The sequence below is a fragment of the Cherax quadricarinatus genome, chromosome 22 (assembly GCF_038502225.1).
Source record: "Cherax quadricarinatus isolate ZL_2023a chromosome 22, ASM3850222v1, whole genome shotgun sequence".
Lineage (NCBI taxonomy): Eukaryota > Metazoa > Arthropoda > Malacostraca > Decapoda > Parastacidae > Cherax > Cherax quadricarinatus.
The window spans coordinates 17244999-17252615 of record NC_091313.1 but is presented as its reverse complement, the minus strand read 5'-3'; the positions used below and the strand labels follow the sequence as shown (position 1 = coordinate 17252615).

At 37.5% G+C, this 7617-nt stretch overlaps 1 protein-coding gene across 2 annotated transcripts in view; it reads right to left on the bottom strand.

Annotated features, from left to right (window-relative positions):
- The window catches only part of LOC128689667 (inactive ubiquitin carboxyl-terminal hydrolase MINDY-4B-like), a 56408-nt gene extending 49025 nt beyond the window's left edge, over positions 1-7383 (bottom strand). For both annotated transcript variants that reach the window (XM_053778026.2, XM_070087496.1), the window contains exon 1: positions 6947-7383. The gene's annotated coding sequence lies outside the window, so the exon portion shown is untranslated. The remainder of the gene's footprint in view (positions 1-6946) is intronic.
- Positions 7384-7617: the final 234 nt, after the last annotated feature.

Genomic DNA, 7617 nt, shown 5'->3' with positions numbered 1-7617 from the left:
ACCTGTGGTATGGTTTGTTTTAAATTCTCCCGGTTTAATCTAGTACAAGAAAATGTGAAGCGATTAGGGTAGATTCTTCAAATAACAACGACCTAAGCAGCGATGTGGGTACACCTTTTCCAATATTAAGAATTCTCCAAGTACGGTGATACAACAAGCGTATAGCGTGGCCCATGTGTATAGCAAGCGTTGGGCTTGTTATACGCAAGGACCACTGTTCAAGACTCCGTCCATTCTTCTGTTTATTCACTAACGTTCGTTCGTTGCGACTTATCTGTACGAAAATCTACACAGAAATCAATGCTTTTGCATATATTAGGTTTAACACTGGGAAACAAGGCAAATATGATTATGTTTAATTAGTGTTCTACCCAAAAATACTACATTTCATGTGTTTCAAATAATTAAAAAATGTTAATGTTTTACATTTTCAATGCATTATGTTACTGCCCTATGAAAAACTGGCTAAAGAGTTAATATTATAATTATTGTCCAGTTAAGTATAGATTTTCAAAGTAATTAACATACAATAATTGTTTACGTGAAACTTATCTTCTCTGAAAGAAGATAAAAAATTAAAATTAAAATGTTTCAAGAAACACGTGCTAGGAGAAGGTATATAACACTGATAAACAGAAATTTGTATTTTTTTTATCTAGTTATTCACATAATTTATTTACATATAATTAAAATTCAGAAAAGAAATGTTAAAAAAGTTACCAACTTACTAATGGACAAATGGACTTATGGATTCTGTTTTCATAAAATGCATTAAAAAAAAAGTCTCTCACTTAAATCAAAGTTCCTTCCTTTAACAACGAGATTTTTCTTGTCACTCATCCTTGTATGTACGAAGATATCTTAAAGTGCATCTGTGCCATATTAGGCGCTTTCTGCACAAACTGAAAGAGTTGGGAAACATTTGTGGCATAAGCACTGGGCTATTTAATATGACAACAGAAGTAATGTAACGTGATACGTGCACTGTGTCAAGACAGGTGGTGAGTACCAGGAAATCTAATCCTCACGCTCGCCGATAAAAAATGTTTCTTTGTATTTCGCTCAACTCTGAGAAACTGAAGCATTCTAAATGTCTCTTTGGGGCTGGCATTTAAGTGATGGACAAGATGAAATGGCTGAAAGATATCACTGAGGCTACGGGTATGTCCGGGTTGGCATAACATGCGATGGAGTCTACAGTGGTCCCAAAGCTTAAAAGGAATCAATGGCTGAGTTGACTAAAGCACGACAATACTAAAAATCTACCAAAGTGAGACGTGAGTATCGTAAGATCCAGTTCTCACAGTCGTTCAAATAATTTATTTTATCCGTATTTCGTTCGTCTGTGTGAAATCTAGTCATACTAAAAATCTTTCGCAATGTTCACGATGAAATAACTGATAGGTGTTATTAAGGTAACGGGTGAATCTGGGGTTGGGGTAACATATAATGGCATCCCAAAGTTGAGGGCAGCATCGGTGACCTAGTAAACTCAAGCACTGAGATACTAGTGCTCGCTCTGCCGAGCTAGGGAGAGAATATCTTAATATGATATCTTAATATGCAATACGTATAATGGTTTAGAAAGACACGTAAGCAAACACTATGACATATTTATTAGAAAACGTTTCGGTCCTGGGACCTTGATCACTTCTAGAGGTGATCAAGGTCCCAGGACCGAAACGTTTTCTAATAAATATGTCATAGTGTTTGCTTACGTGTCTTTCTAAACCAACTTGTCGGTATTTATTACCAAGGTTTATACCAATACGTATAATATTAATATTTCAAACGCTTTCTTGATTTCTAACATTATCAAGTAACAGCAATGATGTGAGAAGTCAGGAAAGCTACTCGAATATTACTATTCTCACTGTGGTCATTCACATAGACAGACAGACAAACAGACAGACAGACAGACAAAGAGATAGACAGACAGACGGAAAGACAGACAGACAGACAGACAGACAGACACACACACACACACACACACACACACACACACACACACACACACACACACACACACACACACACACACACATATATATATATATATATATATATTCTCAAACACACTGTAAACACACACCCATTTAACAAATGATGGCCGGCCACTACCAACGTGCCAAAAAAAAAAAATCTATTAACATAACACAGGCTCAAATATAAGAAATATCAAATTTCACATTTTTAATACTTGATCATGTTTCCCTGTGATCTGAATACTAATTTCAGGTGGTTAGGATTAGAATTAGAAAGTTTATTTTAAAATAAGTTTAGACCATTTTTTTTTAATTCAGAACTCTTTTTTTTCTTTTTTATTCGATGTGATTCAGGTCAAGGATGTTTCCTGACCACTGAAAAACATTGGTATTGTTCTACCGCAACTATTTCTTGACCTGTTTTGACATTTGGCACGGGGCATAGTGTAATGCCATCTTCCTCACGTTCTACGAATGCTCCTTATGCACATCTACTGTGCATATAAAGTCCATATATGATGGTGGATCGCATCCGTCCCGCCATCATTTACGGAATCTGTTGTTATGAGATAAGAGGAAAGGCTTCAAATCTGTTTTAAGGTCAGCGTATTAACAAATCAACATTTCGATGATCATTCACTATAATCAGGATCTGTAAAACATTACATTCACGTACAAAACTAAGAAAAAGTATTTTAAAATTTAAAAACAAATAATGAAATCGGTTAAAATACAAATATTAGAGGTGAATGGTTCAGAGAACCGACATGTTGATAAATTAGACACATGTGCAGCTCTTGGGTATCTTTACTGAGGAAACGTTTCGCCACACAGTGGCTTCATCAGTCCATACAAAGGAGAAACTTGAAGAACAGGAGGAGAATGAGGTAACCAGCGAAGAATTCCCAAGTATTAAGATCCCAATTAGTTGCAGTGTCTGACAGGATTGTATGGACTGATGAAGCCACTGTGTCGAAACGTTTCCTCAATAAAGATACCCAAGAGCTGCACATGTGTCTAATTTATCAACGTGTCGGTTCTCTGAACCATTCAACTACAATCCTGTCAGACACTGCAACTTCTTGGGATCTTAATAATTGGGAATTCTTCGCTTACCTAACCCTTGGGCACGACCTACTTCCACATTAGATAAATGTGACACCACCTACGACTGCTGCACCCCTCCTACCTACGGTTTATAAGCTACTTCTCTGTATATATGCTGTATTCTATTCAAGATTGATGGACTGACCACATCGATTCAAGGTTGAGGGACTGATTATCTTATTCTCCTCCTGTTCTTCACGATTCTCCTTTGTATGGACTGATGAAGCCACCGTGTGGCGAAACGTTTCCTCAACAAAGATATCCAAGAGTTGTACATGTGTCTAATTTATCATAAATATTAGAGGTTAGTTACTTTATGTAGAGAGAGACATGGACTGAAAATATGCACACTGCACCAAAGAGATCAATTGAATGAAAAAACTACACACGGAAGACAATTACTTTAAGGTAAATAATCCACCTGCTTATACCTAGTAATTAAGTTCAGGCTTGAGATATACTCACAAATTATTAAACCTGATTTATTTTCTGCGTGTTTTCATTTTAGATAATTTATCACATAGTATATGAACTTTTGACTCAGAGTATGTGGAGGTTAGGCAGGAGTGTGCAAGCGGAAGGCTTAGTGGGGGTAGTGAAGAGCGCTACAAGTAAAATCTAATCAAAGCTGGTGCAATAAACTAGTTTCCGTTGAAAGGTCAAAGAGTCTGCGTTGAAGATGGGACTTTCAGCGATGAGGTCAGGTAAAGTACATTAGGACATTGGAGACATCGGAAGCGAATTATGTGTGCCTACTGATAGACAGGACAGTCTATTAAGAGATGGTGAACTGACAACGTAACTTGACAGTCCTCACGGAATAGTACCGCGTTATTTTCCACGTGATACCCGTGAGTCATCAAAGCCTCGTAAGTACTAGTTTAGGAACTCAGTAGAGCCTTGGACTTTACTGAGCTATCCCATCATAGTACCTGGATGGTTGAAGCTTTAATAGCTTACAAAGACACATACACTTTTGTACGCCCTATTTATTATTTGCGGGAAAAATTACATGGTTTGTCAAATTGCCTCGTGTAAAGAATCCACAACTAACCTTTTCTAGTTATTCCAGTATATTTGCAATTAGTTTGTGTAATAGCATTTGTTATAATTATAGTCACTTCATCTGGGGAAAGTGTTTTTAGTTCAATGCCTTTTAAGTTTAATATTTTTCATCTACCCAGAAATGTCTTATTAAAATCATAATTTAACTTAAGATACATGTGTTTTGATGCTCCTTTGACAACTTTATATTTATGATGAAGGTTATAATACCATTTAATGCATTTGTCTAAGTACACATAAAGGCAAGGCAGTGTAAAGAGTGTTATATTTCTTATGTACATTTCGAAAACTTTTGTCTTTACAACTCTTCTTTCTTGAGGATCTTTTTAAATATATATATATTTTTTTTCCGCGTAACACAACCCGTCCTATTAAAAGTGTCACACTTTCTCATAGTCTTTTTAAGCCCATTTATTGGTCGGGCTGGGTTAGAGTAAGTTAGGTTAGGAAAGGATAGGTAGGCTTAAGTTAGGTTAAGTTACAACGGGAAACTATAAAGATAAACCACTGTGCGCGGCTCATATAATTATGTCATATTTCAACTGTTCAATACTCCGTTAACAGTCACCCATTGGATTTTTTTTAATAACAGTGGCATGTTGCCTGTGGATAAGAACACGGTGTTAGTAACAAGCCATGGGCAAAGTTAGGTAGATGTGTAACAGAACAACGAGGTACATTATTATAACTCAACGGAAAACTATAAATATTGTAGAGTGAGAGCTGTTTACCGGATCAAACACACTTACCTATTAGAACCTAAATATTAATCATTCAGAGGAATATAAAGAGAACTTGAAGTATACAAAAATATATGTTAAATAGTGATAAACAAGGTCTCATAAAGTCATTTGTTCAATTGTGCAACCCAGTTGGGTCTTGCGAGCACGATCTTGCGATGCAATAGTTATCTGAGGTTTCCACTGCTAATTCCTTGTTGCTGAATTTATTTGGCAAATTTTTCTTAGGGCATGATATGCAATTAATTTTTTTCTGCTCACGCATATTCCTCATCTCTGAACTCTACAAGAGAACAATCTCGTGTTTAATCTCGTACATATAGTAATGGCTCCATTTGCTTTGTGTATTAATATACATAAGTATGTACAAGTAGGGAAGCAGAAATATGTAGAAAGGTTTCTGATGATCTTATAATAAAATACAATAATGTTCCATGAAGTATTTATAGAAACAAAGGACAATTGCGTTCACATCGAAACGGTTTCTTGATATACTTTTGTTGTCTCCATAAACATAATATGACATAAGATATACATTTGTGTCACTGATCATATTTGTTCACACTTGCGACTAGGAGGGGATTATGCAGACTGAGGAATGTGCGCGCATCCGATTACTTATTTGTAGTTACTGAAACAGAACAATACTAGTGAACTCCAGCTTACATTTTTTCTTATAATAATGTTTGTAGCATCACTGCTAATACGTCAAGCCGTAACGGCTTGATAAAGCTCCTGGAGAGCGAAACGTTGCCACAATAAAATGTCGCATTAGTTGCACTAGTATCATTTTACCTAACATATATTATTTTAATTAATAGAGCTTGATGCCCCTCAGGATCCGACCCACAACAGACAGTTAACATTGCTGGTAACTGTTCACTGCTTGGTGGTCAAGGGAAGCAGGCTAAAAAATTATTTGCCTGTAAATGTCGCTATCACTGGGAAATGGACCCGGATATAGGGCGCGCGACGACTGCTCGAACCGATGTGTTCAGATGCTCGAATATCTTCGCGTGCATGCTAGCTTTAACAAGAAATTTATTACAAGATTGTGAGGCTTGAATTTCAGCACTTGTCCCTGTTGTAACTTCCGATCGACTGCTGTGAATTAGTTGTTATATTTACTTTCGAATTGCCTTGACATATGTGTTTTCACATACGCATGTGCTCATTGATGTGTAATCATGTTTGCTGCGTACACGTGTTTGTGTTCACTTGGTTGTTAAGACGTGATTGTGTAACGTGTATATGTGTATGTGAATATGTGATGGCATACACGTGCCTGTGTACACAATCTTCAGTAGGTACTTGTGCGTGAATATATAAACATGTTAAAGTGTACACGAAATTAATTATGCACGCCAGAATTAGCTCGTGGTGCTGACTGTGGCTTTGCAACATCACAGGATCAAAGGATAGATATAATCTTGCAACCACTGTTTCGCCTCCTTAATTAATGTGCCACCGCCTGTGAGATACACCAAGCTGACGCCAAATGTGATGCAAATTAATGAAGGTAATCTTTTCCTCGATAACTTTACTCGTAAATAACCCAAGACAAAACCTTAATCCGACGTAACAAGAATAATTACGACAATTGCTTTTTTTTAATATTACTGAAAAAAGTAAAACTAATGATGACACTGGCCAACAAAGATTTTTGTTCATGTTCATTTTTGCTCTTCTAGCTATCTGGGTCACTGAGTTTAAATCTAAGCTTAATTTTGGGCCAACACGCACACTTTCTATAAGATAGAATTCTATGGTGATCGATTCCAGAAAGTCATAGCCATCATGGAGAAGAGATATCAGACAAGCCTGACTACCGATCTGATAACCGACTAGTGCTGGACACTGGTGTGGGAGAGCCAAATTGAACTCAAGAAAAAAAAACAACTGTAAAGCTGATGTTAATAAGTTTTATATGACTGTATGGATATTTCTGCTTATTTTTATAAGAGATATTCAACCATAGTTATCTAGTTTATATATTTTTACATTAAACATTACACTTGGAAGACATTTAATGAGTCAGTCAAGTGTTACCGTGAGGAAGGTGTGTATGCACGAAGATTAATTATCGTGACGCGACACTCTTCATGTCTAGCAGGAACTATTGTTTCATCACCACACTAGGAAGGCCACAACAGGAACGGTGTGTGATGATGAAGGTTGAGTGTGTCCCCAGCGCTGCTATGCCACACCGACTGACCACTTGCCACTGTCTCTCCAACCAACATGCACTCGCAACATACCCGTTTTCTGTGATTTCTCAACGTTTTCTTTTATTTTTTACGTTTTCTGTAATTACCAACTTTCTCCTGTAGTTCTTCGTCCTACGTGGCTGAGTTCAAAAGGTCACTTCAGCCAGCTATGAAATCTGTGACAACACACACAGGACGTTTTACGAAGTTTTATCGAAAAGCTTCTCCTTCCGTCTCGAAACATAACTACACATCTGGCCGCTTAAGGCGAGACTTCTCGACGCGATGGAGTACATTCGACGTATGACCCACTGAGCGCTGGTTCACCAGATCCGGTATCAATGAAAACAAGAGGCAAATATTTAGGTTAGGAGGGAGGGCGCGCGCGTGAGTAAGGAAGGTGGGGGGCTGGGGAGTACGTTGGGCCTGGGAAGGGAAGGAGGTAATAATGAACCCCAGGTCGATAGTGATGTCCCCTTCCCCTACGCTCGTCCTAATCCCTCCCTATCCATT